Here is a 21,669-nt window from a genome sequence, read left to right as displayed (position 1 = left end):
GATTTATGTATTATTTTGAAGAATTTTCTGTATGAAACCAAGTTTGATAATGTGGAATTTTCCACTTCTGGTTCTGTGTTGGCATTGGAAGCAGTTCAGATTTTAGACTATGTTTAATTTTTGCTTCAGGGATGACCAGGCTGTAGTGAGTTTAGACTTCATTTATTAGCCCTTATTAGTCAGATAAAAGGCAGTCTGTGGAGAAGGCTGATAAAGGATAGGTGTCCCATTCTTGTTCTGAATTCTCATGCTCCCTTTAAGAACTTTAATTGTGGAAACTACATATGCCAATTGTATGAAACCGGAGCATATCAAGAAGGAAATATAAATATATTCTAGAAATGCTTTTATTCACACCTTGATGTCTTTAGAGTATTCCATAGCATAATCCATGATTCATATGATTTGCTGTCTTGCATTTTTTGGCTTTGGGGTCTGAGGTTTCAAGTGAAGGTAGAGGTTAAGATGCTACACCATTTTTTGGCAAATTTGTGATGGGTTGATGGATACCATTTTGACTTAACAAAAGGAATTGTAGGCTGGTCTCTGAAAATAGCATTGGTTCTGTTCCTTCTTGCCTAGGATTTCAGGATTCAGGATGTATCGATGTTAGCATAGCTACTAGTATAATTGATGCGAATACCTGAAGACTTCTTAATCTCTTATCCCTTACTGCTCAAAGAATTGCTGTCAGGGGATTGTCCCATATGTTTTTTTTTTTTTTTTTGGAGCTGAAATTGCCAGCCTCAGTATTAGTGAGCATCAGGCATTGTAACACTGTTTGTCTGCGTGCCTTTTACCCCTCAAGCCAAAGTGTGGTTGTGTAGTGGTAAAGTAATTCATCGGCTGTTTTTATGGAGACATGCATTTGATAATACTTACGGATACAGAATACATTTGAAAATACTTATGGATATAGTGCACATTTGAAAATACTTATGGCGTATTTACTGAGGATTGGTTTTGCACAATAATTTTCCCTACTAGGAAACAAAGGATGACTAGTGCCCCCTTTGTTGTTCAGCCCATAAAATTGTGGTCCTGTTCACGTTGCAATACACATTCATTCTGATTCCTAAACTACACAGCTTCCTCTATGGCCTCCGCTTTGGGTCTTCGTGGTGTCCTTTGAAGTTCTGAAATGTTTTCCGAGGTTGGTTGAGATTATTTCTGGGTTTCACTTTGTTTCTTGAAGCACATTGAGCAACTTAATTCTCTGTTTCAGTTCCTAAGGGCAATGACGCCAGGCCTGTGGGTCCCAGGCCCTGCCAGAACATTCCTGTGGTTTTCCATGGGGCAGATCAGTGTACTCATGAAACTTTAGTTGTAGCTTGTGTTTTCCATGGTTAATTAAAACATCTGGCTTTAAAAATTTCCACGGACGGAGGGCATCGCCAATCAGAGACCCTTTTCAGTAGGCCCAGCTTGTGCTCAGGGTGCCTACAAGAGCTGTTTCTGTTCACTAATAACTTTAACCCTTTGAAAGTTGTTGTTTGGGTTATATTGCGGGGGAGAGGCCGGGGGAGAGAGCTTACACGAATGAGAATATCAGCCCTACTGATGATGGCTCTTTGCCTTTGTCCCTCCAGGTTGAGCATCTGTAGGGAGCTGCTGTGCTCTCCAGCCAAGCATGCTGTGGTCGGATCTGCCCAGCCCTGGAATAGAATCCTTTGCCGGATGGAAAATCCATAAAAGAAAGCTCCTGTGAAGAGCTGATTCCCACGCCGCTGATTTAAGTGCGCCCAGGTTAGTGTTAAGGAAGTTGCTGGAGAAAGTGGGTCTGGTTGGGGGTGTGGTTTTGTTCTTTCTGTAAGTGTTTTTGAGCCCATCCTAAATGGTCAATGGCCGGTTATTTTGAGAGAGTCCCAGATTCGCATCAGCGAGGTTTTCTGAGTGCTTTCTCCGTGCAGTGTGTTGGTTTCTTTCCTCTTCTGTCCTTTGTCGCCCTTCATTCTCTCTCAGCTTCCTTTTCTCTCTCATAGAGAGGAAGGTCTTCAGTACAGTTATGGACAAAGTTACAACCCGAGGCCGCCCACGGCAGCCTCAATAGCCCTGGCTTTGTAGGAACGAGAGAGAGAGAGAGAGAGAGAGAGAGAGAGAGAGAGAGAGAGAGAGAGAGAGAGAGATTACTTGGGTGGGTGGCTCGTTTCTCTGGGGGTTCCTGGCTCTTCATACTTTGACAAAATTGTAATAGTTGGGTTCCCCCCCCAAACAAAAGCTACTGACCCATTCATTTTCAGTAACATGTACATTTGACATTAAGATGTTCATATAGAAAGGAGATGCCTCCACAATAGATGTCTGTATAAACATGCACTAATAGTTCTGTGTATCAGGAGAATGAAACAATGTATGTACAGGGACAGTTACGGCAGGCAGCTGTCAATGGCGGGCACTCAGTACATTGGAGAGCATGGGCTGGCCTTGCTAACTTTGCATTCCTCATAAGTCACCCAGAATCCCTCTGGGCAATTCCCCTCCCCTCACTTCTAGCCTCTGGAGAGGAGGACTCACTGAGTCACTATGTGCTGTGACATAAGCCTGTCCCAGTCATGGTCACAGTGGTTAGTGTTTGGAGGCCTCAGGGCTGACACTGAGAATTATTGAGAAAAGGCTTTTCCTTTTGTGAGGTTGCTAAGCTGCAGCTTCTGGAGGAAACTTCAGGAGCAATAAGTTCTAGGAGGAATGAGAACAGAAAGATGCGGAAGGGGCAAAAGTTGGGGAAGAAGGGACACATGAACATACATATACATGCGTATATATGAGCTTATGTGCACAGAGAAATACATACATAAGGTTTCCCAAATATACATGTATGTATGATCATACACATGTACACATATATACATATAAGCATACCTGTACACACTTGTGTATATATATACATATATATATATATATATATATATACACACACACACATACAAGCAGACATATATACATATAGACGTACATGTCTATGTGTATATATATATATATATATCACATGTACACATACACACAATAGAAGTAAAACAACACACATATACATGCACACATCCTAACACATTCACATAAACAGACACGCATGGGACTATGTGCTTGCATACAGAACTTTCACCCCCAAATTAGCCCCAAAGCAACATCTTCTGCTTCTCTTTACAGACAGATCAGTTATCACGTGACGGTTGCATCTTGGACACCCTGATCTTAGTGACTTTTGGCCTGTGAGGTTTCAAAGTAAAAAGACTGTGGGGTAGTCTCGATTTCAACAGGGTTGAAGTGTAGAGGGTGGGCCAGCACGGAGCTAATGTGCATTGTGGACGTATTGCATCTCTAGATGTAGGACAGGCTTCGTGGAAGCAGGGGTGGAGCTCAGGTCTGCTGGGTGGTGGGGGAGCTGGCAGGGAGGACTGTTAGAGGCGAGATGGGGTTTAGGTTTCAGGAACAGTTAAAAATCTCTTTAACTCAATTACTTGCTTTTTTGAATCTAAAAGGAAGGCTTCCCAGAGCCTATACTTAGAGCAAATTGCTGATAAGGAAGATAATTCCTCATGCTGGTAGTGGTGTCTTATTTACTGTAAATACAATGGCTGGGGAGGCCAAATGAGAGGTTGTCAGGAAGCTGCCCAGAGTTTAACAGCCCCGGGCTGGGCTGGCGCTCTCACCAAACCCTCAGCTGGCTTCCGTCCCAGCCAATCCAAGCACATCTGTGAGATTTGAAGCCGCCCCCCTTCCCTGCTCTTGTGAACATTAGACTTTATTTTCATTATTTGATTTTTTGAAATAATTAACATTACTTACTTATTTTAAATTTAGCAGGCTTTTTCAGGGGATAAGTTCAGGCCTTAAAGGAACTGAGCAGAAAATACAGTTTCCATATAACTGTCACTTCCTTTCCCTGTTATTATTGATGTCTTGTATTAGTTTGGCACGATTGCTAGTATTGATATAGTTTATTAAAGTCTGAGATTTATATTAGGGTCATTCTTTGTGTTGTATATTCTTATATTTTTTTTTCTTTTTGTGTGGTTTGTATATTTTGAAGGCCTTGATAATATATCTTTACATAGGTAGTGTTGTACTGGTTAGTTTTTGTCAATTTGACACAAACTAGAGACACCTAGGATAAGGGAACCTCAATTGAGGAATGGTCTCTGTGGGCATGGGCATGGGCGTGGGCATGATTGTGGCAATGGCTGTGAGTATTTTCTTGATTGCTAATTTCTGTCTGAGAGCCCAGTCCACTGTGGGCGGTATCATCCCTGGGGTGTGTAAGAAAAGTAGTGGAGCTGTGCTTTTTCTTTACTGATCGCCCTTTGAATGTAGAGCTATTTTTTGATGGAGATCACATTGACACTATCACAATATTAAGAGCGTTGGTTTATGACCTCAGGAACATGGAGTGTATTTCCATGTTTTTAGATCTTTGGTATCTTTGAGCAGTGTGTTGTTTATCGCTGAACTCAAACTGGGAAAGAACCTAGAGGCAGGAGCTGACACGGAGGCTATTGGAGGGGTGCTGCTTACCGGCTTGCTCCCCATGGTTTGCTCAGCCTGTTTTCTTATAGATCCCAGGACCACCATCCCAGAGATGGCACCACCCACAATGGGCTGGGCCCTACCCCATCCATCACTAATTAAGAAAAAGCCCTCAAGCTTACCTACAGCCATGTAAGATGTAATTTTTTTATGAAAGCAGTTTCTTAATTAAGGATCCCTCTTTTCTGATCACTCTAGCATGTGTTGAATTGTCATCAAACTAACCAATACAGTGTCCTGCAGTGATGTCATGTCAGTTTCAATTAATTTTAAATTACATCAATATAGGAAACTATATGTTTAATGTTTTTACTGATGATATCCTTAATGGCTAGAGGGTTTTGATGATAATGAAGTTCAGTTTATGTTTTGTTTTGTTTTGGGTTTTTTTTTCCTTCTCTCTCCCCCTCTTTCCATGTCTGTCTCAGAATCTCCCTTGGTAACAGAGGCTATCATGAAATTTGGTTCGTAGTCCAAGCTGGCCTCAAACCTTGGGTATTCCTGCCTCAGCCTCCAGATGGTGGCGTCGCAGGTGTGTGTCAGTATATAAAGCTTGAAGCTTTGATGTTATAAAACTCTTCCCTTTAATCAAAGTTCACGGATATTCTTGTCGCTCTTTTTTAAAGAATTTTTATTCCTTTAGGCCTTACACCTCGGTCTTTGATCCACTTGAGGTTATTTATGCCGAAAGTCCCACACTACCTTTATTTTACGTTTGCATTTCTAATCTAGCACCATTTGCCGAGAGAACTCTTTCATCCTTTGCTTGTCACGATGCAGTTTAGAAAATCAATTACTCATAGCTGTGCGGCTTTTCTCTGTGCTTGTTCTGTTTGGGTTGTGTGCTTGTCCTCAGGCCTGCGCTTTTCACGGAGCAGTCTCTCTGTGAAAAAGATTTGAGAACTTTCATCGTGGCCCATTTCCATTAACAACAAACACCTGTTTTCTCAGAGATCTCCTATCTACATTTTTTCTTCCTTTCTTTTTTTTCTTAAATACTAGTGTCTCCGAATTTTTCTTTGATGGTGGAAGACAATACAGAGCCAATCTAGGCACATCCTCTAGAGCACTCTATCTGCGACTCTGTCTTACCTTCTTTATTTTTGGCACTGGGTATCACCCAACTCTTTCCACACGCTGAGCTTAGGCGCTGCCACAGAGCTATGGCCTCCGTCCCGTCTTACTTTAAGTCCCAGCAATACTTTGCTTTTCACGAAGATGATAAAGAATTTGTTATCTATTTTCTTTTTGAATAAAGCATCAAACTTCCCATGACCTCTGCCTTAATCCTCTTTTGGAGCTGAAAAAAATATAGGCAGTGAGTGTAACCCCTTTCCTGCTCTTTACGTAGAATGTTTTTTTGGTGGAGGGGAAGGACGTAAAGTTAGGGGTCCAGGAAGACTGATCCATTGAAGTTACAGTCCAGTTACATTTGTGAAGCTTCCAGGCTGTCATCATTTGATCACACACACAAATTTTGGTCAATATATTTCCATTCACTGACCCCATTTAAATATTAAGAGCAAGGTGCCTTTCATTCCTAGAGACCACATTTGGTAAGCGTGCTGATAGAGCTTGGAATAGTATATCTTTGATATTTGACTTATCTTTATAGTTTCCATGTTAAATAACCCGAAATATAAGTTTCCTTTAAAGGCCCTGACAGATACCGTATGTGAGCTATGTGTCATCGATGCTTATGTATTTTAATGCAATTACTGTCACAGGAACAAACAGTGCTTTCAGGATCCTGTACTGATCTGAGACGAATAAAAGATTTAGTCTGATTATACTGTTCCAGTAAGATCTATATTCTTACACGGTAACTCTTCGAAATGGAAATTTACAAATTAGCTATGTGCTCAAAAAAGTATCGATTCCCAGTTTCATTCATAAGCAAAAGTAGTCTGTTGAGTATTTTCACACGGACGGTATCTAAATAAGTAATTGATTTAAATAAGCAAAAAATGAGCATCCGCACCCTGCTAGCTTGCATTACAAAATTGTTCTGTGCAGTCTGCCTGCTCAGCCCCTTTTGAGAATGAAAGAAAATGGTTTTTATTATAACTGTCATGTAGCTGACGCCCATCTGAGGACAAAATTTAGTGTCCCAGTGAGTTGTTCCATGTTGACTTCGTAAGTTAAATTTTCTTGAGGATGCTTAACTCTTGTACAGTTAGTTCCTGCTGTGCCTCTTTTTCTGGTGTCTGGTTCAAGTGTCTGCATGACTAGGGAAGTTGGACGATAATTAGTACCTTTACCAAGATTTTTCTCAGAAATTAAATGCCAACCACACCTTTTTGGTTCTCAATTCCTAGTTCTCAGAAAGGATTGGAAGTGGCCACTGGTCCTGAGCAGGCATTTACTTAAGAGAGATAAGGGGTGCTGAGTTAGATCTGCTTATTAAAGTGCAATTCTGTTAAATTCTAGAGGAGTGTGGTAAGATGCATTGGGAGTTCCGGGGGAGACAGAATGAAGCATCCTTTAGCGGCGAGAGGCAGCCAGAGTACCAGCCCTTCCAGGATTTGAGAGGGTGCGCACATGCAAGTAACGTTCCGTCCAGCACGCCCTGCATGCTAAGTACCAAAGCACTTCTTAGTTTTGTTCTTTAAAAACCATCATATGAGGAGATAATATTACCTACTTTTTAAATAGCTGCAGAAATTAGAGATAATTAGAGATATCAGCGTTAAAGATATCAAATGATTTTTGTGCCAGTCTTATATCTATTCATTTGAATCCAGAGCTGACCAAGTGGCTCGGCAAGTACAGATCCCTGCTGCCAGGCCTGATGGTCTGAGTTGAATCCCCATAATCCCACATGGTGTAAGGAGAGAGCTGATTCCAGTAAGTTGTTCTCTCCCTTTCGCTCTCATTCTCGTTCTGTCTCATGAAATAATTAATAACTGAAACCAGATTTTTTTCCTCTCAAAGTCTATGGCATAGCTATATAAAGAATGGCACCCCTACAAAGTAGGTAGTGCATAGCAAACTCTATGCATTACTATACTTCTCTCATTTCTTAAAATGATAGCTAGTGAGGTTTAGAAGCTCGACCAAAGTAATAGCTGAATTGGATACTGAGGGATTCCCAGAGACAGTGCTAAACACTTATGCAGGCTAAGCCTGGGAAAATGGCCTTTTGTTATTTTTGATGAAATAGTGGGAAGGGTCGAGGGGGTCAGTGGGTAGGGGGTTCAAACACTTTTACCTGTGAAATGCCTCATCTCATCCCTAGACATAGAAATGAAAATGCAGACCATGCTTCCAAGTCTAACTGTGTTTCCTGGCTGATGTGTGTGGCCCAGCCCTGCACTCCATCAACCTGCTGGGAGTTGCCAGAGGTGTTAAGGCTTTCAGGGGGAATTGGATACTCCCAAGTAGCTGCTTAGACAAGGAAAGCCCATTCCTGGCTGCCCATCACACCTATTGGACTGCGCACCTTCCCTGGAAGCCTCAGCTTTCTTTGTATTGGCTGCTGTGGTTGTTGTCTAGAATTTGACAATGGCAGGGACCAAGATCTTTCTCTGATAGCATGAGACTGTGGTCTGTCTGTTGCGTTTCTGGGAGTTTCTGATGGTAGTGTTGTTAGTGAAGTATATAGCAGATGGCAGTCTGTCCCCTCCTGTCTTCCTGTTCTGTGTCTGCCTTCAAGGGTGTAGAAACTACTGTCCTGAGTGAGTGCTGAGCTGCTTGGGCTCCTTCAGAGAGCTGTGATAACCAGCCACTGACTCTGCAGGAAGCCACGGGTGGCCAGCTTCATGGAGTCTGTCTGTTACCAGCTTGACTTCCGTGGCTCTGGCTTGTCTATCAGTTTTACGATGCAGCTGGAGACGAAGCAGGGCAGCGTGATTCTCCCAAGCAGAAAGGAGACTGGCATGAGATTAAACTAACTTCTAAACCAGATGCTCTTGGACCCCACAATTGGTAGCCATGTCACAAACAGGCTTGCTAGACTTGGTGCCAAGGTATGGGTGTAAGCCATACGTTAGCATGTTTATAATGAATGAGGTGGCTCTGCTTGGGTGGTGGGTTACAAAGATCTGAGATACAAATACACACATATAATGAAAAAAGGTTTTGCAGATTCATATGCTATGAGTCCCCACCCCCTTTAAGGCATCCATGCCGGCAATGTGAATTTTTCACCCATTAAAATAAGGCTTGATCCTTAGCACCAGGCGCAGCAGCCAGCCACCCACTTACCCTCTGGAGCGGAGAAACACAAGGAAAGGGTGTTTAGTTAATAGGACTGAAGGCCAGAGGAGTCCCTGGTGCTGAAGTGTGGAGAAGGCCCGGTCTGCTCTGTTTGCTGTTTGGGTAGCTGGGTTTGAGCTCTGTTTGCTCTCCCAGCTGCAAAGCCGGGCTGGCCCGGGGCTGGGGGTCGTTCTGATTGGAGAACAGCAGAGCTGTTTGCTGAGAAACACCTGCCTGCTGGGACTGGAAGTATTGACTGATGCCCAGATAAAGCCACTTCTGTTCTAAATGACTGCTGCATCCAAATTTTGCATTTTTCTTAATTAAAATCCCTAGACAGAGATCATAGGTCAAAGGAGATGACCCCGTCCACTCCTGTGGCAGCCACTGCCTGGCTCTCTCCTTAGCAGGCTTCTCTGGAAATGGTGCATTGGTTTCCTCTGGCATGATTTTTGGCCTGACTTGAATATTGAAATTTAGTAGTAGATGTGAAGATAGTGGACCACACGTGCAGTGAGCTCTGAAGGAGCTTAAGGAGAAGGGTCACTGATGGAACTGACAGAAGGCCGAGGTTGGTGAAGGGAAGCCGTCTGAGGTGGGAAAGCCGGGACACCAGCCTCAGCCGGGGCTTTTGGAAAAGGTTTGTGCAGGAGAGAGAGCCACCCTGAGCAGTTGGTGCCATAATGGCAGCAGCCTGCCAGCAATGGTGCTGCTGCTGCTGTGTTCTGTAGTGCGAAGGGAGAGGAGAGGACTAAAAATGGAGAGTGCTAAGTAGGGGCCACCACAGCCACCCACACCGCCACGGGGCCTGATCGTTCATTCGGCATGGCCCAGCTGATGTCTGTGACCTCTAAGCTGACACTCTGATTTGACCCCTCTCTCTGTATCTGTTCTCAATAGAATGACCTCATCAACACTCAGGGCATATGTGACATTTCTTTTAAAACTTAAGACAACTCTTCTCTTTCCTCAGAGTAGAAGAGGAAGTCCTTGTAATGGCCCGGAGGGCTCCGGATATCTGTGGCTCATGACCTCTAACCTTGTCTGCTATGGTCACCACTCTATCCATGGCGCCCTTTGGGCTCACTGGGCTCACTGGCCATATTTCTCCTCCAGCCCCTTGTGCTGGCTGTTTCTGCCTATATTTTCTTCTCATGATAGCTACCTGGTCACTTCCTCTCTTGTTTAAGCAGTTATTCATGCTGAACCCTACTTTGACTGATGAAAACTGAAGACTTCCCTGGCCAGCGATCAGCCCCTGTTCCTCTTATCTTTTCTCGCCCTGTGGAGTTTACCACCTTCTAACACTACATTCTACCCTTCCGTCTTAAGTTAATTTCTCTTCCCTCCTTTAAAACATATATGACATATAGGGCATATTATATATGACATAATATATGTATAGTCATATATATATATGTATGTGTGTATATATGTATATGAATTTCCCCAGCATGTATGCATATATAAATTTGTAAGTGTTCTAAAAGGCAGGAATTTTTCTTATTTTTTTACCTGCCACCTAGAATGGTATTTGTCAGTGTGCTCAACAAATATTTTACGGAAGGGCAGAATAAGGGGCTTTCAAGTGGCACTTGAGATCTAGTGAGTGTTGAACACTGAAAATCTGAAGGGTAAAATAAAGCCCCACCTGCCCTCAGCCAGGGAAGCCAAGGAAATTGACTTCATACCATGCACTCAAAGTCTGCAAATACAGTAAGCAGGTAAGAGGTTTTCCTTTTTGAGCCAAGTCTAGACAGCTGATGCAAACTTTTCAAGGTGCGGGTGCATGCGCTCGTGCACACTCTCACACACACACACACACACACACACACCTTGTGATGATATAATTAGAGGGGACAAGCCATGTGAAGGATGGTTTGAAGAGAGAATGTGCCCCAAGTTAAGTACAGGTGAGCCACTGGTGTAGTCAGAAGGGTGTAGGTAGTAGGGGGTGACTTAAGGTAAGGATAGAATGGGGGGGGGCAGACTGAGGGGCCTCGGATGCTGCACACAGAGGTTGGAGTTCTTGCATTGAATCCGTTCCTCTGTCTGTCTGTCTGTCTGTCTGTCTGTGCACCAGGTACCCTGCGGAGTGCTAGGCTGCAAAGATGAGTTGACCTTTCTTCAGCTTCCGTGCTCATTCTTTGTAGAGGCTCTCACAACATAATAGGCTATGTATGTAATGTAGTGCCCCCTTAGAATTCATATGTTGAAATCCTACATCCCAGTGGAAGCCTATTTGGAGGCAGGGTCTTGAAGAGGCAGTTCAATTCAAATGGACTTAAAGGGCCGTCCAGGTGGGCTCTGTCTAAACATGACAGGAAGAGGAGATTGGGTGTGGGCGTGATGTTGGGAAGGTGAGGTGAAAACGTACGGAGCCAGCAACCGTGCACACACTGGAGAGAGGCCTGAGGAGATACCAACCCTTCAGGCCCTTGACCTCAGACCTCTGGTCTCCAGAGCGGTGAGAAAAGTAGATTTCTGTTGTTTCCAGCACTCTCCCACCCTGCACCGTGGCACTTTCTGACAGCGGGGAGCTTCTAGCTCCTCCAGTGTCACAGCTCCTGGAGAGCCACACAGCTGTTCTCCTATGGGGTTCAGGGCTCCCCAGTAGACCAGTGCATGTGAGCATGTGCAGGATTGACAGGCACCTCTAGTTCTGCGGCTTCATTCTCCATCTCTGATCGCCATTTGTTCCCCCCTTGAAGCTGCAGGCCAGCATTTCCATTTCCCTCGGAAACTCCATTAGAGTCCAAGATGAAACTCAAGTGTTTATCCTCCAGCCTTCTCTGATGGGGACCTCAGCTTGCACTTAAGCTCAGCAGAGTAGCTGAGCACCCTGCACGGGCAGGGCAGCTTTGAGGAAGGCTGACTTTGGCATGAATTGGACTGTGTGCAGGAGACGCCAAGGTTGGAGGCCAAGTCTGCCTGCTCAGGAGACTGTCCGTGGCAGCCTGGCATCCGAGCAAGCTTAATGGAATCTTTTCACAGTGAATCTGTTGGAGAGGGATTGGCTCCCTCTGGCCTGTTGATTTGGGTTTGATTTACATGGAAATTTTTCAAAGAAGGAGAACACATGTCTTTCAAAGAACTTAAAAAAAAATCATTTCACATTCCAGCAGATTTGTTTTCAAATCTGGGTTTTCAGCTGGATAGGGTAAGTAGAGTCTGCAAGATGATGAGAGGTAGTCATTCAATTCTTTCTGGTTCTGACTGCCAGGACACCCAGCATCTGGAGATTTAAAACCCAGGGTAAGGTATTCTTTTTCATTACTGCGTCTCCAAGGTCAAGGACACACATCTGATGTTAGTGCCCGCTGTGTTCCAGGTGAGATCACGACCACAAGGAGTGGGACTTCCAGCTCTGTATTTTCACATATTGCTGTTATGTAAGAAGAATGAGACTGTCATTGCCGTACAGTGAAATTTCGAATCACCGGCTTCAAGTTATGAAAGATCCTATTTTGGCTTGTGCCTTTGTGCAGCCTGGTCTGCTCAGCTAATTTTATGGCTCATGGGGAATAGATGACCTTGAATTCCTGCAGCACCTGTAGTCAAAAATAGTTCTTGTTATGGGTTCCATAGAAGAGGGTGCGCTCGGAGGAGTTGGAAAGGTCGTGAAAGCAACACATTGTTGTCTTGGTCGTAAACCAGTATGCTACACTCTCCCTCGGTATAAAGACTGGGAAACTACCCCCCTCTCCCAATTTCTCTGTCTCTGTCTCTGTCTCTTTCTGTCTCTTCCTCCCTCTCTTTCTTTCTCTGTCTCCCAGATTTTGTTAGAGTTCTTATTTGATTTGTGTGTGTGTGTGTGTGTTTGTGTGTGTGTGTGTGTGTGTGTGTGTGTGTATGTATGTGTTGGTGTGCATGTGTGTATATACACCTGTGTGTGTGTGGATATAGATATGTTGTGTGTGTGTACTCACCTGTGTGTAGATGTGCATGTATGTTTGTGTGCATGTGTGTGTGTGCATGTGTGTATGATATGCACATGTCCTTTATGGAGTTGGTTTCTCCTGTCTTCATGTGGGTTACAGTTAATCAAACATAGGTCAGTGGGCTTATGCAGTAAGGATTTTAACTGCCAGGCCATCTTGCCCCCACTCCCCTCTCATTTCTGATAGAGGAAGGAGGACTAAGAGTTTATCACTAGGGTAAAAGATGAAGATGTTTGGCTGAGGAAAAAAAAAGACAGCTAAGAAAACTTGTGAGGGAAGCTAACCAAAATCCAGGGTGGGCAGACAGTGTTAGCCAAATGAGCCACCAACGCTCCTGTTCTTAGTTAAACAGTTTCTTGGGCCTATTGTCCCCCAAGAAATGCTGTGATCTGTGTGTACTCAATTGTAGGGGAAGTTAAGAGATTCAAGGATCAGATGTATTTTACTTTAAGCGGGAGTGGGGGGGTGAGGGGTAGGGGGTTAGGTGTGTGTGTGTGTAAGCCAGTATATTTCCTCAGTGTGGAAGTCCAAACCCAGAGCTTTGCATGTGCCCGACAAGCATTTTACTTCTCCAAAAGCCGTCTTTAGAGTAGCTTGAACCAGAGCTCACCAAACTAGCTTGCACACCACCAGGTCTGGCTTGTCGCAGACGCAGAGGTGATGCTACAAAAGCAGTCTGGTTTCCCTGTGTTGGATGGGTGGTTTCCTGACAACTGGAATGACAGGGGTGCACATTTCAGTGGCTTTTTATGTGTATAGGTTCCTGGAACCCAGCTGTGCTCATGCACTTACTATTGTGTGTGGTGCATTCTGGGTATAGCCGGAGACAGTAGCTATGGCAGAGAGTTGTATAGTCCTGGAATGCCGAGTTGTTTACTGTTTAGCAGGTTACAGGACTTCTTTGATAGCTTGGTGTAAACAGCTAATATTTAATGTGACTCTTTACTGTACTGGGTCCTGTTCTGGTCCCGATGTGCATTGTGGAGAGTCTTTGTGTAGAACAGTGGAGCGATCAACCCATGAACTAATTCTTAAATGTAAACAGCCTCCTTATAGCATCTCTGAAAGACAGCTACGAGAGTGTCTTGGCCACAAGAAACACAGACGCAAGCATTAGGAAAGCAGATGAGCAGTTCTTTTTATTTTTTTCCTAGACAACTCATTCATCTCATCAACATACAGCAAGTGAGGTCTGCCTGCCTCAGCCACTCTTCTAGGCAGTGGTAATGGGTCATGACAGACTCGGGCGGCCTTGCAGCATACACTTTTGTGCAGGGAGCCAGATGACAAGCAAACATGTAGTAGAGTGAGGTCATAAGCACAGGGACGGGAACAGGAACATGCTGGGGCCCAAGAGGCTGGCTTCCTGTGGTGTGGTGTGCACAGGCTTCCAGGAGCCGCTGTAGATGAGCTGAAACCCATGGTGGAAGACCAGGGAGTAGGTCTGGAGCCAACACCTTCTGGGTGGAGCCAGCTTGGGTTATTTTGAGATGCCTGGACACAACTCCCCGCCAAGGGGAGCATGAGATACACACATGAAGCAGAAACACAAAGGAAAGTAAACTGCAGTCACAAGTGCAAGGTGGGCTGAGACGCAGCCTTCAGAAGGCCACAGGGTACTGAATGGCTTTGGTTTGAGTCAGGGCCTTGATATGGGGCCCTGGCTGCCCAGTACTTTTGATATTCTTGCATCAGCTGGGTGATGTGTGTATGTGTGTGTGTGTGTGTGTGTGTGTGTGTGTGTGTGTATTCTATGGAGAACAGAGCTTGAGCAGAGAGCTGACTTGACTTAGGGCCAAGTAAGAAATAATTCTCTCGGTGTGAGTTTCTTTCACAGATGACACTTTGTGGATTAACCCGCCCCTCCTACATCAGTGTTCCAGGCGAAGAGTTCACTTTAAACTGTCACGAAATATTCTGAGTTAGTCTTTGACGCATTGATGTGGTTGTCATGAAAGTGGGGCTAAGAGAATAGTAATTACAGGGCAGTGTATTGTCAGGTGAGTATTCAAAAGTCTTAGTTTTCTCCCTATTCATCTAAGTATTCTCAAGAAACATGTCACATCCATACTGGGGACGTGGCAGGGGGACCCCCAAAGTGTAATGCCTGTCTTGGGCTGGTAGCAGCCAAGTTCTCCCTGGTCGTGGGCCTGATGGGTGAGGCAGGGGCATTGGTGGGAGGCAGAGCTCTGTGTGTAGAGAGATCACCTGACAGGACCTAGGGAACCTTCAGGAAAGGATTCATTCTTCTTCCCATGGGTTGTCCCAGAGAGCCATGCAAACAGGGAGCCAGTAGGTTCTCGGAACATTGGACAGTGTCTAAGAGCAGAGGGCAAAGGGAACACTCCATTTAGAAGACATCTTGTGGTTATCGTCTGGGTTCCTTCTCTGTCACCTGCCCTCTCCCGCTGCGATAGTGTCTCAACTGGACAGGATCTGGCATTAACTAGGACACAAGGTGGATTTGATGTCAATAAATTGTACGTGTGTATGAAATTACCAAAGGAGCTATAGAGATGGCTCAGCATTTAAGATTACTGGCTGCTCTTCCAGAGGAGCAGGGTTCGATTCCCACCACCTACATGGTAGCTCATGATTGTCTGTAATTCCAGTTCTTGACTCCTCAAGCAGTAAGCATACACATGGTACGTAGACATACACATATGTGAAACACTTATATACATAGAAAAGAGGAAGCAGCAGCCTCTGAAGAGGAGGAGGAGGAGGAGGAGGAGGAGGAAGAAGAGAAGAAAGAAGAAGAAGAAGAAGAAGAAGAAGAAGAAGAAGAAGAAGAAGAAGAAGAAGAAGAAGAAGAAGGAATAATAATAATACTTACCAAAGGATAAAAAAGATTTGAAAAGAAAGACAGCTGGCTGAGCATGATCAGAGTTCATTTTCTGCTTTCCAGTTGTGGATGCAGTGTGATCAGCCACCGCAATCATCTTCCCTGCCATGATAACCCTTCTCAAACGAATCCTCATTCCCTTAAGTTGCCTTTATCAGGACTATACTCATAGCAGCTGGAAAACTCCCTAACACAGCCTCCTACCCCCCTAGACACACTTCACTCTGCTCACAGAAAGGGTGCACCCATGAAGGAGTGCACACAAACCCATCTGAGCCCCTTTGGCTGTTCTATGATGATTTTCCTAACTGTGGCAGAGCACCCATTCATTCACTAAAAGTAGAGGANCCCCCCCCCCCCCGCCACTGTTTCTGTTGGAATCTAGAACACGCTGTTCATTGCATACAGGCAGGGTTTAGATAGGGCGACATAGCCCACTTTCATTCCTGATTAATTCAGAACACATGTGTTAGCGACGGTAGAGTTACACTCCTCTCTTTGAAACACAGTGCCTTTTATGGCGGGCACAGAAGGAACAACACTGCTGGTGAGCGAGAAACCTAAAACCTGTGTTGTGCTTGGCTTTTCTGGTTACAAAGCAACAGAGCAAGGGCTGACTTTTAGCTACTTCAATCCAAGTGGCTTTGGTGTGTTTTGCCCCTGGCCATAGTAAAATTCCCAAGACATGGAGATCCTGTTCACGAAACTGACTCTTCTGGACAATGTCTGTGATGGACTGTGCTGCTCAGTCAGCACCCCAATTTAGCCACTTTTGAAAATAGATGGCAGCTTTACAGTTTATACTAGAACTAGAGCTGAGGCTTTTTTTTTTTTTAAATCCTTTGATCTTTTGAACATACTTGATTTTCCATTAGATCTCAAGATTGGAAGATTTGAGTAACCAATTAGTTTAGCCTGTGAGTTTGCAGAAGGGAATGTACCAGAGCCAACTGCAGGCCTTCTTCTGTAGATGATAGTGCCTTTGAAAGAACCCAATTGGTTGGATGGCAAAACTCACTTCCCACCTCTTCTGAAATGTGTCCATAAAGCAGGAACTATGGCACATTGTCATATTGGTTTGGGCCTCAATTTGGTGGCCTGGTTACAGACCTCTGGTCAAAAAAAACTCTTTCTCTTTTTCTGTGATTACTAGTCATGGTAGAAAATGTAAACACGGTCTGTGCTCCTTTAGAGCCAAAGGAAAAAGTCCCCTGTTGAGTTTCTCATACGTTTTGTGGAGTCAGAGTGGTGTATGTTTCTGTCTTAATTGTTTTTATTTTTGTCTGTGGGTCAGACTCACAGGGTATCCATGTGGTGGTGAGCCTTAAGGTCTATGGAACCTCCTCTTACCATACCTGTGGCACTGGGGTTAGCTTAGAGGGCTGATTTACATACTTCTGTTCTAGATGGGTTATATGAACTGTGTGTGGCCTGAACCGAGAACCAAGACCCAGGGATGCAGTGAACACAACGGGTCCCTGACTACAGTAATTCAGCTCAACAGGTTTTTTGGGTTTGTTTTGTTTTAATTTTACCGTAGTACAAAAAAATATGCATTCTATGCAAACTGTACATTAAGTTTTGAATTAGGATCTTTGCCCTGGAGCACTGTGTTCTGGGATAGTCTCACATAATGCTGCTTAGCATCAGGGAGTTGCAGCTCCCAGCTACCCACAAGAGGATGTGCCCCATATATACCACAGCATGGGTGTTGGCTAAGCCCTGACACCCAGTTAAATATATCTTCAGCCTAGCATGCTGAGCTTAACATGCAACCCTGTCGGAACTCAGAAGGAAACATACCAGGCAGAGCCAACTTCAGGCCTTCGGAGAGGGATCCTGTCTTTGTGGTTGGAGAGAACAAACCACAGTCAACTTGCAGTCAGGCCTCAATGGATCCGAGAGGAGGCAAGGACAGCAGCCGGGGCTGAGTGGGATCTGTGGCTGACTCCAGTTCTCAGGGCTCAGTTCTTCCCCACTCATAGCCATGCTTTTATGAGCCCCCCTCCCCCACACAGGAAATGCTCCAGTGTTGTTATTTCCCTTGGTCATTTGCATTTTCAAATGGCATCTCATGGGAAATATGAGTGTATTTTTGTGGCTCAGCTCTCAGTTCCCAGGAGTTTGGTCTCAGGAAGAATCGCTGTCAATCACAGTGATTTTATTAGGCTAGCCTCACCTAGGAAGCTAGGAGGAAGCCTAGGGGATCTCACTGAAATCTTCCAGAGAATAATCCAGAGAGAGAGAGAGAGCGAGAGAGAGAGAGAGAGAGAGAGAGAGAGAGAGAGAGAATATGTTGGGACAGGGCATCTGAAGGACCGAATTGCCTTTCTTTTAAAAAGAAAGAAGGTGTTTTCCAATACCATAAACTAATTACATGTAACACTTGAGTTCATTAGCATTTCACACGTGTCTATAAAATATTTTGGTTGTATTTATTTCCTGTTACCCTTTCTTTTCTCTTGCTCCTCTTGTTGATTCCTTCTTCATTCACAGCATGCGCACCCCTCTTTCCTCCTCTCCTCTCCTCTCTTCTCCTCTTCTCTCCTCCCCTCCCCCCCTTCCCTCACCTTCCCCTTCTTTTTCTTCCCCTCCCCTCCTCTCTTCTCACTTTCTCTCTATTTTTCTTTTCTCTCTCTCTCTTTTTCTTTCTTTCTTTCTTATAAAATGGCACAATGAATTTATTAGTGTTGATATAGGAGCTATAGGCAGTGGCTATACTGAAATCTCTCTCCCTCCCCCATCAACTATTCCTGCTTCACAGGCTCTCCCTCTTCCATTACATGACACTGTTGGGTCCCATCTTGTGTGGATAACTATAGCTTCCATGAGTTCAAGAAGGCAGCAGCCATGTCACGCCCAGAAAACAGTGTTCCACCACAGTCCACCACAGTCCACCACCTCCTCTGGCTCTCCGTTTTCTTTTTACAATCCAGTTCCACCATGTTGCCTGCTCTGTGATGGGGGGTGATATTGATATCCTAGTTTTGATTTGATGACAGCGTCTTTGATGACCTCCTTTGATGACAGCTGACAGGAGCACTGACCTATGGGCACAAAAATTATTTAGAAGGTCATGTGATCAGCACATCACATCCATCTAGGAAAACAACAGCAATAGCTCCTGCACTGGCCTGTGAATTCCACAGCCTTGAGCTTTTGACTGAGTTTGCAGTACACACATGCATGTGCTGCATTGGGGCCGGCCTCAAGCCTCCCCAGAGCATGGCAGTTTCTGGGATATATTAACATTTAGATTCTTGAAGTTCTAGGCTTGAGATCACAGACCTGGGGACTTGGGGTGGTCTGTCCCGTTTTGCTGTTAGAGTTCCTGCAGTCTCTCTGCCACTTGATGTAGAGGAGGAGACCAGGGTCCTAGTGAAATCACTGGAGGGCTTGAAGCCTGAAGTGTCTGAAGGTTCTGTGAGGGGAGGGTTAGCAAGGTAGGGAAGAGTAAGTTTGGAAACTCCACATCATATGTTCCACCGAAGAGCCTAGGTGAAGTGTGCTCCCCAGATACACCCCCATTCCTGTGTTCTTATCCAAACCATTTGCTAAGATGACTGGCTGTTATGTAATAAGTTTTAAGAGGTCATTTATGACAACAGCAAGAGTATTGACCTCACGGGTGTGGTGGAACTTGTCTCTAGCCCCAGCACCTCAGAGTCCCAGGCAAAAGGATCAGGAGTTGAAGGCTGGCCTGAACCTTCTTCTGCCGTCACATGGAACAGAGGAATGGCGGCAATTTCCCAGCCAGCCGTCCTCTCTGCATTGTTTCCATTCTTCCCTATTTGCTTTTAGCTGTGTGAGATCCCTGTTTCCAAAATCAAAACTAACCCACAAGCAGATCTGTATTCCTTCTTTTTAGTCTTTTAGAAATGGACTTTTAGGTTTACAGAAAGGAGGGAGGCAGCGCAGAGCGTTCCCGTGTAGTACTCTGCCTCGGTCCCCCTGTTATTAACATCTTATAGCACTGTGGCACATGTGTTACGAATTTGTGGATTGACAGCAAGTCCCTGCTCTGTTCACATGTCTCTAGGTTTGACTGCAAGTCAGATCTGCCCTGTTTCACTTCCTGCTTTCTCTCCTCACATGGAACAACTCTTGCTTGACACATAGCAACATAGGAAAAGCAAGGAAGTTTCCCTGGATAACCCCATCTTATTTCCATCGTTATTAGTATTCTTCCCTATTTTCCTGAGCTAATATATATTTTTTATACACACACAAATACACTAATATATATATACATATATATATATATATACATACACACACATATACATCATAATAGTTTTGATGAGCTGTTTTGAAGCAAATTATACATCTACAACATCCAAAATAAAGTAACAGCATTATTTAGAAACAGTACCATTATCATTCCCAACAACATTAATGCTGGCTCCTAAATGCTACTTGGTATTTGTTCATAGTGAGAGTCGCCAAATATGATCTCCTTTAATATCTTGAAATAATTTTAAATTAGAATCTGGGCAGAGGACCGTGTGTCTCACTGTGCTTTCTCATCAGCACTGACGTCTGTTTAGCTTGCAAGTGAGATAGCAAGGAAGGCCTGAGGCTCCGGAGCACAGTGAGGTTGTGGCAGTCCCTCGCACCACCCCTCTCTATTGTAGTGTGATTTAAAAAAAAACAACAACAACAAAAAAAACAACCAACCAACCAAACAAACAAAAAAAAAAAAACAATGCACATTTCAATAAAATAAGTGGGTGAAGTCCAAATGAATCCTGACTTTCCCCCTCTCAGGGTGATGCCTAAAGCTGGTTTTGAAAATTTAAGCGATCACATTTGCCCAGCTCGACAAATGCTTCCTTATTTTAGATAAGAAGCTAGACTCAGAATTCGGTGTACAGTGACGCATTGTTTTCTGTTGAGCCCACGTCTCCTGGGTCTCAGCTTCCCAGATAGGAAACCACATCCTGAATAGCACTGAGTAGACACCACAGACATGATTTGTGGCTTCACTGCATTTGCAAGCCTTATATAAGTCTTGGTTTTAATCCTTAGGATGGAATTTCACAGCGAGTTTCACAATTTTCCTTTAAGGCCAAAAAAAAAAAAAAAAAAAAAAAAAGTAAAGAGAGGACTGTGGGTGGAATCCCAGTTTGAATACACAAAGCCTGCGTGATAGCCTTACCTGGAGGTGAGAAGACGGTGAAGAGCTGACTAGGGTGCTTTGCTTTTAACCGGAAGAGTCCCTGGTATACTGTGAGCGGCTAGGGCTTCTTCCCGCTTTAGCTCTTACTGGACCATAGACACCTGAAGTCTGAAAGTGTCTGGAGTAGCTGTGAGGGAATGCCTACCCGCTGGGGCTGCCCCGGCTACAACCCAAGGACTGTAAAGTAGCACCCGCTGCCACCCCAGGAGAGGGGCTGCACACTTTGGCATGGTTCCCTGTGAAATGCTCTGATCGCACTACAGAAGAGGAGTGGCACTCTTAGGAACATTTCCCTCTTTCTTCCGTGCAGATGTGCAGTGAACTCTTCCTTAATTTACCCCATGGAGTCTTGTTGCGGAACTCAGCTCACTGCGAAAAGAACACTTTGTTTCTGCTGCCAGGGGATTCTGTTGTCTCACTTGGAAGAGGATCAGCATAGCACCTGGCTGCTTTCTCTTCTGTCCTTAATTTCCATTGCCTTTCCTTATTGTCTTCCAACTGAGTGGATTCTCCTGTTATCTCTCTCTTCCCAGGGAACCCGAGAAAAGCAATGCTTGTACATGGTAACTCTGTATGCTGAGGGTAATTACTGTTTTCTTTTACTTTCCCTGTTCAAATGAGAAAAGAGTGGAATTACTAAATATATCAATATTGTCTCTTTAGTCTCTTTAACATCCTTAAATAAAGAGGTTGCCTTGCTGAATGGAAATGTCCAAACATACAACTTTTGCTCTGGCATGTGTATGTTTAGCATTTAAATATTTTATTTCCGGTAGCACAAGTCATCACAGAGTTACTTGAAAATTCTAGAAGAGCAGGAGAAGGAATCCAGAGACAATGACATTAACATTTTTTAATCTGTGTGCTGCCTTCTTAGACTCCAGGTCATGCTCAATAGCATTAGCGAGTCTTGGGAGGTTGTTAGAAATGCAATCTTTAAAAAAAAAAAAGCAGAACAAAACAAACAAACAAACAAACAAAACCCA

At 44.3% G+C, this 21,669-nt stretch overlaps 1 protein-coding gene across 13 annotated transcripts in view; it reads left to right on the top strand.

Moving 5' to 3' along the window:
- Positions 1-21,669, top strand: part of Apbb2 (amyloid beta precursor protein binding family B member 2) — a 326,762-nt gene that overhangs the window by 75,744 nt on the left and 229,349 nt on the right. For all 13 annotated transcript variants that reach the window (XM_021162015.2, XM_029477234.1, XM_029477232.1 and 10 more), the window contains one exon: positions 1,590-1,746. The gene's annotated coding sequence lies outside the window, so the exon portion shown is untranslated. The remainder of the gene's footprint in view (positions 1-1,589; positions 1,747-21,669) is intronic.

The sequence above is a fragment of the Mus caroli genome, chromosome 5 (assembly GCF_900094665.2).
Source record: "Mus caroli chromosome 5, CAROLI_EIJ_v1.1, whole genome shotgun sequence".
NCBI classification, from domain to species: Eukaryota; Metazoa; Chordata; class Mammalia; order Rodentia; family Muridae; genus Mus; species Mus caroli.
This window is presented reverse-complemented; position numbering and strand designations above follow the sequence as displayed.